The sequence below is a fragment of the Dipodomys spectabilis genome, unplaced genomic scaffold (assembly GCF_019054845.1).
Source record: "Dipodomys spectabilis isolate Male_0828 unplaced genomic scaffold, ASM1905484v1 ptg000404l, whole genome shotgun sequence".
Taxonomy (NCBI): domain Eukaryota; kingdom Metazoa; phylum Chordata; class Mammalia; order Rodentia; family Heteromyidae; genus Dipodomys; species Dipodomys spectabilis.
The window spans coordinates 1,732,476-1,742,432 of record NW_024871081.1 but is presented as its reverse complement, the minus strand read 5'-3'; positions in this window follow the sequence as shown (position 1 = coordinate 1,742,432).

Here is a 9,957-nt window from a genome sequence, read left to right as displayed (position 1 = left end):
CTTCTTCATCACTTCTCTTAATTTTTCACAACTTGATTGGAGGTTCAAATGGATGGTGTTGCAACAGGGTATGGCCAATAGCCCGGCCTTTTGCCAACAATACTTGGCCACACTTTTAGGGCCTGTGCTGGGTTCAGATACCTCCCTTGCCTATGCCTACATGGATGATATAATTCTGGGGCACCAAGTCCCGGGCTACCTGGAGGGCCTTCTGGCCCAGGCTCTTGTCATATTAAAAAAAGGGAGGTTTTACTATAGCCCTCAAAAAAATTCAAAAGTACCTCCTTTTAAAGTGCTCGGATGCCACCTTACCTTGTCTCAGGTAAGCCCCCATAAATCTTTGCTGGATATTCCAGCCTCTCTGACCCTACCCCAACTTCAAAGTCTTTAGGGGAAATCAATTAGCTGTTGCCATGGGTTCTCATCCCTAAAGATTGTCTTGTGTGCTTATTTGCCTTACTAAAAGACATGACATCCCAAGTTGTTACAATTACAAGTAGCTATTGGGCAATGTTTTTACAGTTCCAAAAAGCCCTGGATGAAGTTTTTCTGAAGAGATATTTTATTCTTGAGCCCATTTCCCTCTGGTTGTTTGTGGGTGAAACATTGATTTCTGCAGTTTTAACTCAAAGGGGGGAGCCATTAGAGTGGGTTCACACTCCCCTGGGGGCACACTTCGGGTGTACTCTCAGGCAGAACAAATTGTCGATGCTATCATCAAGGGAAGGCCCCAAGCCCAAAAGAAATATAGCCTCGACCCTCACTCCATTGTTTTTCTTTTTCGGATGGCAGACGTTGAGTGTCTCACTCGAGCCAATGCTCATCTTGCTCTTTCCCTAGAGGGCTTTCTAAGCCATATTGACTGCCATTTCGGGCCATCCAAATGGACCGTCATGTTATGGTGACTTCCCCTCAAAATGCCTTCTCTATTTTCTCCTACACCTATTCCTGGCAACCTCCATGTTTTTACTGACAGAAGTAAAGCAGGCTCTGCCTTTGCAGCCTTTGATGAGCAACAAAAGACCCCAAGCCAACAAAGATTTCAACCTTGTCAAGGGTCGGCACAATATAAAGAAATGTTCACTGTAATAATGGTCCTTCAAGACATTCAAAAACCATTTAGTTTGTATTCTGATGGCCTATATGTAATTAACTTTCTCCCTCATATTCCCTAGGTTACCTTTAAGGGCCTATTAGAAGGACAGGGAGACCCTATTCATATTCAACATTGAGAGGGCATGCAAAACTTCCTGGATTTTTATCCATGGGCAATAATTAGGTGGACCAGTTACCTTCTGGCCCACAAGCATTAACTTTACAAGAGGCCATCCATTTACATGATAATCCACATCAATGGGAGAGGTCTTCAATATAAATTCCCTCAGTTTCCTGTAAAGGACTTCAAAGGATGGGACATACCTGCAAAACATGCCAGCCCTTCTTAAAAGTACTCCCTTTACAACCACCAGGGTTAAATCCCAGAGGTCTCAAACCCAATATCCTCTGGCAAACTGATGTTACTCATTTCCCAGCCTTTGGTAAGCTTAAATATATTTTTGTTTCAATAAATACCTATTCATGAACATGTTGGGCCACAGCACAGAGGAGAAAAAAACTAGACATTCACAAACACATTTTCTTCAATGCTTTGCCACCTTGGGTCTACTACCACAAGTTTAAACCGATAATTAATCCTGTTTTGTTCATATAGCAATGTCAGTTTTTTAACAGATGGCATATTAACCATACTACAGGAATTCCCTATAATCCCCCAGACAAAGCAATTATAGAAAGAAGTCACCAATGTCTTAAGGAACAATTATTAAAACAAAAAGGGAGAGTTAACCCCCATATACAGTTACACATAGCTTTATTTACCATTAACATTTTTAAATTTTTCAAAGATGCAACTGAATCCGGATTTCAGAAGCACTGGGGAAAATTAAACCCTAAGCCCCAAGTGAAAGTCAGGTGGAAGGACCCTCTGACACAACAATGAAGAGGACCTGACCCCCTAGTTACCATGGGCAAGGGATTTGGATGCATTTTTCCCATAGAGGAGACAGCCCCCATTTGGATCTGGCCAGGAACCTTAAGTTTTTACCCATTACCTCTATACACAAGGATGCCCAAGGATAAACTAAACAGCAAGGAAAGAAAATGGCTCTGGTGGCCGAGGCTTGGGTTTAAAACAGGGAAAACTGAAAAGATAACTACTAACCATCCCTAAGGGCAGCCCTGGAGAAATTCTTATGCTCCCTAAAAATTGCAGATGGTGACACTCCAGCTGTTGGCTGTCCTGACACTCCCAGTCCCAGCAATGGCCCTACGGAATCCACATCAACTTAAACAAGTAACCTGGGCAGTGATGAGCAATGGCAATGGAGAAATCATCAATAGCACCACGCATGTTAGGGTGACCTCTACAATGATTGGTTGGTTCCTTTTCCTCCCCTTCCATGCCACATGTTTTTTTTTTTGCTTACTGTGTGGTAATAAACAAGTTCCTACTTGATTTGACTCCCTGCTGTGTCTGTCTCCTAGGCTAAGGGAGGCTGGGGAACGGGCGAGCAGTGCACTTACCTTTCCTCGCAACCCGTCCTTCTTCTGCAGGATAGATGAAGACCCAACACTTTTGCTTCTCTTGGAGGAGTATTCAACTTATATGCTACCTTTGAGATTCTGTTTCCATATGCAGTCACTTTCTAAGACAATGGGGTTTTGTTCTTTAGCATGATTTCAGTGGGACAGTAACCAACACATAATGTATTACTTAATGGATAGAAGAAAATCTCATAGGAAATTGTTTTGGACATGGAAGTTATGGTTATACTTTTAAAAAATAGCAAAAAAGGTAAAGGTTTCATTAGAGATTGTAAAATGAGTACGAAGTCTTGACCTTAGATATGCCAAATTCTTACCCTGGCACACATTTAAATTCCTAGCAGTACTGGAGGATTGAACCCCAAACCCTGTACTTGTGAAAAAGCATCCCTACTACTACCAAACTTGCAGATTATAATTGGATTGATTATTTTGAGGTAGTATCACTATGCCTTGGCCTTCTTGAACTGTGGTCCTACTAACACAAGCATAAAACATTGCACGCAACAAATGGTTAGAGTTTCTGAAACTTCTTTTTGTGTCTGGGCTTGCCTGGAACTGGAAATCTCTAATCTCTGTTTTCCAAGTAGATATTATAGCTTTGAGCCACTTTATTCAGTAAAAGTATGCAATTTCAAATATCTTGATATTACCTATATCTGTGCTTAACATATATAGCTAACCTTAATTTTCTCCCTCTTTTGTTTAGTACTCTGAGTTGAAAATGTTGGCTTCCTTGATATACATGGTTTTGTTTTGGATGGAAACCCATCACAATCAAAAAAATCTCCCAAACATTTATGTCAAAAATCATGGAAGGCTTCAGGTTGGAAAAATAAACACTGATCCCTAAGTTATAAATGCAGTATATTAGTATATTTATAGAGTTAGTCAATGCTTTCTTAAGTATGAGGAAGAAGGCAGAAATGTGTAAGATGTCAGGTCTCTGTAGAAATTCTGTAGTTGTCACTTCACGTTAATTTCCTTCCTTCAGGCTTGCTTTTTTAAAACCCTCTGGGTGAATATTGGTTGGACTGATTGATAATCTTCTTCTGGAAATGAAGCTGATTCTAGAAGGCTGATGGTGTGTGAAATAAAGGAATGATGAGAATGAGCACAGATATTGTCACAGAATGAGCCAACTACATTAATTGCTGAACAACAAAACAAAGTTTCAAGTCTGATGATCCACATTGGTATATACATAAATAGATACATATACATATACAGATAAATATACATATACATATACATACATACATGAAAAATTAAATCCACAGTAGAATATCGAAAAACGGCATGACAAATATTAAAGTAAATCAAACTGGTTTTAGGAAAAGTACAGTAAAACCTCAATAGTTTAACATAGATTTTTGTAAAGGATGAAAATTCTTCCTTCATTATATACTTTACAAATATCCTTAGTATGTTTTAAGGTTTTTTTGTTAAAATACTGTTCAGAGGGGTACAATTACATGGATAAGGTAATGAGTACATTTCTTATCAAGCATTGTTACCTCCTCCTTTGTTTCCACTTACTATCCCTTCCCATCTCTCCCTCCTGACCCTCCCTCCCACCGTGAGCCAAATTTGTAAATTTTGTTTTTCTACTTAACATCTTGTATATCCCATTGTTGCAATGGGTCCACCTGTCCTAGCTGCTGCAAATAGAATGATTAGGTATGTTTTGTCAAAAGGTTCATATTTGTGGAAACAAATACCAGCAGTGGTAACTTATTTTCCAGTCCTTGAACTCTGGTTCAGGGCCCTGAACCTGGTTATGCTGGTATCTTTAATGTGAGTTAGTTTTTTATTTATTGGATTCCTGCCCATGAGGGTAATTCCTGGGTGTTAGGGGAGATCTATGTTTAGAATATTTAGGAATCTGCATACTGCATTCCAGAGGGGTTGAACATGTATAATTTCCCACTAACAGTGTAATAGAGTTCCCATTTGGCTACATCCACATCAGCATTTGCTATTGTTAATTTTCTTGATAATGGCCATTTAACTGGGACGAGATAGAATCTGTCTTGTTTACTTGTAGATATATAGGCACCTTTGAGCTACCATAAATGAATGAATCTATGAAACCTATAACCTATATTGCTCTGAGTGTGCATTCCTTTCTCTTAGTATAATTTTCCCAAGCCTTTCATTGTCCTTAAGAATGGTGAAAATTCATCCTTTCTGATGGGTGAATAGAATTCCATTGTGTGTGTGTGTGTGTGTGTGTGTGTGTGTGTGTGTGTGTGTGTGTGTGTAACATGACTATATGCCCATGAGTTCATTTTTAAGCCTTCTGTTTCAAATGAAATTTTGTAATTCCATATTAAATTTGGATTACTTTCTCTACTGCATTGAAGAATATTGTTGGGATTTTGCCAATTGTTTGGGGGCAGTATTGCAGTTTTCACAATGTTAATTCTTCCAACCAAGAGCATTGAAATATTTTCCATTTCCTTGAATCTCCCTCAATTTTTCATTTTTATATTTTTAAAGTTTTCAAAGTAGAGGTCCTTCAAATTTTTTAGTTAAATTAATTAATTGCTAGTTTTGTTGTTGTTTTGTTTTGCTTAAATTTGATTTGATTTTGAAGCTAATACATATGTGGTTGTTTTTTGGATTTCAGCCTGGATCTTCCCATTGTTGGTAAAACAGAAAAACTACTGATTCTTGTGGATTTTATATCCTGCTTCATTGCTGAAGGTTAGCATCACCTTTACATACTTAACTGAGGAAGCTACAGGGTCCTTTAAATACAGGATCATTTCATCTGTGAAAAGGGATAGGTTTACTTCTTCCCTATTTGGATCCCCTTTTTGTTTTTCTCTTGCCTATTGCCCTTGCTAGAAAGTCCACTACTATATTGAAGAGTAGTAGTGACAGTGGACATCTTTTTCTCATTCCTGATTTTAATGTCTTCATGCCTCCACTGTTAGGTACGTGCTTATTATCTCTTAGTCATATATATATATATATATATATATATATATATATATATATATATATATATATATATATATATATACTCTATTATACTGAGGAAAGTTCCATGTGTTCCTAGCTTCTCAGACCTTTTAATCATAAAGGGGTATTGGATCTTTTTAAAAGCTATTTCTACATCCATATAGATGATCATGTCGTTCTTTTCCCTGCTTCTGCTGATGGTGTCTGTTATGTTTATTGAAAAGTATATTGAATTCAATTGTATCCTAGGATGTATACTGTTTGATCATAGCATACGATTTTTTTGTTAGTTGCTGAAATTGGTTGGTGAGAATTTTATTGAGAAGTTCTCTATCAATGTTTATCAAAGAGTTGGGTTCATAGTTCTCTTTCTTTGATGAGTCCCTATCTGATTTGGGGAAGAGTCTAATTCCAGCTTCATAGAATATGTTTGATAATTCCATTTCCCTTTCTATTCCATTGAAGAGATAGATCTGAGAATTGTAAGTTCTTTGCAGGCCTTAATTTCATGGTAAATCCATTGAGTCCTACATTTTTCTGTTATGAGAAATTGTTTATTTAAATTTCATTTTCATTACTTCTTATGTATCACTTCTTGGTTTAGTTAGAGTATAGGAAAGCATAAATTTCTCCAGGATTCTCCAACTGATTGGCATATGGTTTTCAACTACTCTCATAAAACAGTCTCAATTTTGCTAATTTATGTTGTGGTCTCATTTTTTTCTCTAATTTTATCTATTTGGGTGAGTCCTCTTAGGAGCTCTTAGGAGCTGTGAATCATCTACTCAATATATTTACCTTGTTCTCTAGTAGGGAACCTGTCATTATAACCAGTTCCTGTTCTTGATCTTTTCTGTGGAGGATATCTTTGATTAACTTCCATCCTGCTGATTTGGTGGAGATACATTGTTTCAAGTTTTCTTTGTCATGAAATATTTTTATATATCCTTTAATTGTAAAGGAATATTTGGCTTGGGACCATATTCATGGTTCATGGTTCGTAGTAATTTGCCCTTAATATTTGCTATATATCATGCTGGCCTCTTTTTTTTTTTTTTTTTTTTACCATATCAGCTAAGAAATCTGTAGTTATTCTGACTGTATATCCTTTATAAATAATCAATCTTTTCTCTATGGCAGCTTTAAGAATCCTTTCCTTGATTTTTAATGATCCTCTAATGGATTATGATGTGGTGGTGGGTTGTTCTTTTCTAGAATTCTCTGCTTGGTGTTCTAAAGGCTTCACTTCTCTGAATGAACGTATCTCTTTGGATGTTTGGAATGTTCTTTGCTAGAATTCTGTAATATGTTTCATGTTTCCCATCCATTTAGTGTCCTGCTCTTCTCCTTGATACCGAACTTCCCCATGTTTGATCTTCTCAGTCTTGAAGTACTAGCAAGATCATTTCTTATTCTTTGGATTTGTTCTAAATGATTGCTTCCTCTTTCCTATTATACCTATTTGGTCTTTGCCCCCTGAGATTATCTTCTATGTCATCTATTTGCTGTGGAGACATTCTACTTTGTTTTTGATTTCCCTGTCTTCTAATTGGTCATTTTTATGGCTTCTATGTCTTTATTAAAGCTTTGTTTTAGGTCTGGTATGGACTTTCCTTACATATTTTCTTTGGGTGGTGAGGGGCAGTTGGAAGTTATTTTTTAGTTGTGTCTTCTCTCACATCTTTTAACTAGGCATCCATTTTTTCCTTGGACTCCCTTGCCTTTTCAGAATTTATTTCTCTGTTTGTAGTCTCCATGAGTTATTTTGCTAATCTATAGTTGGTCTTATCTTGTTCACAAATTTCCATGTAGAAGTTTTGTATCTTTTCATTAATCACATTTTTCAGCAGTATTTGTAATGAATTTTGAAAACTATCTTCTCCGTCCTTAATTGTTTGTTCTAATTCGTGGTTATTTACTATTTGGTTATTATACTACTTTGACATCACTTTTCTTGTATTTTTCTGATTTGTTCTGTTCACTTGGGGGATTTCTTTTGGGACATCTATGATCTTAATAGGTGACTCTTTATGTTCTTGGTTGAATTGCCAGGTGTTGGTTTGATCTTCTGTTTTGATTTGTTTTTCTGGAATTAGGATTTTGTCTAGACCATTAAGTGTAGGAGTAGAAATCAATTATGGGAAGATGTTGTGATGTTAAGACTTGTGGTTCCAGTGGCATTTCGGGCTGTACAGTGTTATCTTGAATTGTCTCTGAGTATGTTTTTGGCTGTCTCCGCTGTACACTTCTGATCCTGCTTTTTCCCCATGTGGACCTTTTATTTCCACACTGCAGCTGTACTTTTGAATATGTTGGCCACCACCTTCACAGCAGGCACCTTCCTGGCTGAGCACCTTTTCAAAGATTTCTGTTTGCTTGGAAATCATAAAATCTTCTATTGAATTGTATATCTATATGTAATTATAGCTGACTTGGTGTGACCCACTAGAAGTGGAGTACCCTCTAGGACTCTAAAGATTTGTTTCATTAGAGAGAGCTAGGGTAACTTTCTGTTGTTATTGTGCCATTGGTTTTCCACTTCCTCAGATTTATTTTATTTATTGTTGATTTTTTTCACATAATTTAGGATTTGTGATGGTGGTATCAGGTTATTTTTGTTTTTTGTTTATGTTAATTTGACATAGTGATTTCAGGGTTGTATGAAGAGACAGTAATAATATTCAATGTATGTTATTACATTGAAAAAAAGCAGACATTTTAACCTATTTACTACAAGTAAATTAATATTAAGCAAAGCTAATTAAAATAATTACTTCTTTACTTTTCAGAGGATGAATATAGTACTTTTGGATATCTTGGAGGAAAAGACTTTAGACTCATTACAACTGATGACTTACATTGATATTACTGGCTAAACTTTCTTCTTCCAAAAGGCAAAAGCTCATTTCTTTCATATTAATATTATAAAATCATAATATCTGCATGTTAAATTGTTTTTCTCTGCTATTTTCAATTCCATTCTTCATCCATTAAGTTTCTAGGGCTTTGAATGACCAATTCCTTAAAATAACTATACTGCTTATGATGTGATATAAATCTCAGTAATATTTTTTTACTTATAGATTGTTTTATTGTGAAAATACCATTTCCCTTATTGCAATAACTAGTATAGGTGTGAATCAAGCAGAAAAGTAATATTAATATGAATTTTCCTCTGAGTCTCATCTTAAGCTACATTCATATGAAATTTATGCAGTCTCAAACAAGAAACCTGACAATTTTACTCTTTTCTGTTTTAATCAATAAATCCATTCTCTTTAAAAATATGTTCTCATCTTTTATATTGCTCCTGTAAACATCATGTATTTCTAGGACTTTTACTGAAATAAATATAAAATATGGAATATGAAGACAAGCCTCCCCTTATCACTTTAAAGTAAATCCTTGGGGGCTATTTTATATATAAAAATAAAACAGTGCAATGCACATGTTTATACATGAATCATCTAATGGTTGACTCAATTAGAAACAAGAACTACCTTATCATATCAAGTCTCAATTTACTTAAATTTTACTTAAATTTACTTAAATTTTACTTAAATTTAAATTTACTTAAATATTAGTGTTCATGAATATCACTGATTTTTAAAAAATGACTAGTCACAACAAAGTTTATATTATATTTCAAATTTAAAAAGTGAAAATAACCACCAGATTTGCTGTCAATATCCTGTTTCCAGGAATACATTTATTCAGTAAAGAAACAAAAAAAAAACGGTTTGTCACATAGAAAGACAGATGTAGAAACAGACTGTCTTTCCTTAAGATGATAAATATTTGCAAGTCATATGATTTATTCGAAGATACTATAGCAATTCATAAGAGAATTTGTGATCAGACGTGACAGTTAAGCAAAGCAATTGGAAAACTGTATATGTAAATTGAAATTTCACTATAAGATCACAAGTTTACAATAAATGAGTCTACAGAAGATGATTTTGTATCTCTAATACACATCCAGTGTTCTACATTTTCCCACATACTCCTGTTCTCTCACCTCAGTTCCTGATCAATATTCTTCTACTTTCATGATGTCAATTCTTAATAATGTAAATAGGTGGGTATATTTTGGTTTCTAGATCCAATACATTTTAGTATTTTGGAATAGTAGTATGAATTCATGGAGTTTGCCTTGAATGTCAAGTTTGAGGGTACTGTATTCAGAATACTGTTAATTGGCCTGAAGCAGCCAGGAACATACTATGAATATTTAGACACAGTATACTAAGAGCAAGGGACTTGATTTCAGAGAAACGTGTAGGTCCAGGCAAGATCTTCAAGAAAAGAAAAACCAATGGAGCAAACATAAATCAACTATCATTACAAAGGAACTGAACTGATCTCTGATGTGTCTGGGTGGCA